Here is a 780-nt window from a genome sequence, read left to right as displayed (position 1 = left end):
GGTTACTGAGTCCAGATGTGTAAGGCTGTGGATCCTCCTATATGCATCCTGTTCCTCTTGGCACAGGATCTTGGGCAGCCCTACTGCTGATTCAAGACATACTTTCCCAATGGTGACACGAGGTACAATATGGATTGGGATCTCAATTCTCTCATACTTTGAGCTCTTTGGGGCCTGTATGGATTGAAAACAAGTGTACAGTACCCAGCCAGTCTTTGTATTTTTATCTTCTATGAAATAGGAAAAAATAAGTCCTGTAAAGCCTTGATCCATCATCTAGTACATGGCTTGTGTGTGAACATCAACATGTGAAGGCCAAACAGTAATATGAGGATGGGAAAGATACCGCCCACGACCCTCGGGGGGGCCTGTTAGTTCAGCCAACCTCTCCGCCTCTGTTGAGGCCGCAGACAGATGCTCTGGAGAGATTTCTACTCGGTCCTTCATCTTATCAGAACGTTGCAAGATGATGACAGAATGAATGTGAACAGTTCTGATGTTGTCAACCTTTTCAGCAACTGTGCTCATTTCAGTCCTGGTATATGTAAATTTGGAGTCCCTCCTTGTGTCATCCTTCAACTCCCCTAAACACAGCCCCATCACCACCTCCTCTCTGCTCAGAGTGTGGTTGAGACAAACTAGGAAAGTGCCAGACTGGAGATGAACCGCCTGCACCGCCTGCACCACGGGCACCGCCACCTTGGTCGGACCTGCTCGCATCTGCCTCGGGTACCCTCCGGCCAAACCAACCGGGTGCTCTGGCACAGCCTCCCTGGGAAG

At 49.6% G+C, this 780-nt stretch overlaps 1 pseudogene; it reads right to left on the bottom strand.

The window, feature by feature from the left end:
* Window positions 1–6: 6 nt before the first annotated feature.
* LOC103583870 lies at window positions 7–720 on the bottom strand (annotated as a pseudogene).
* Window positions 721–780: the final 60 nt, after the last annotated feature.

Source organism: Galeopterus variegatus, unplaced genomic scaffold (genome assembly GCF_000696425.1).
Source record: "Galeopterus variegatus unplaced genomic scaffold, G_variegatus-3.0.2 Scaffold29607, whole genome shotgun sequence".
Classification (NCBI taxonomy): domain Eukaryota; kingdom Metazoa; phylum Chordata; class Mammalia; order Dermoptera; family Cynocephalidae; genus Galeopterus; species Galeopterus variegatus.
This window is presented reverse-complemented; position numbering and strand designations above follow the sequence as displayed.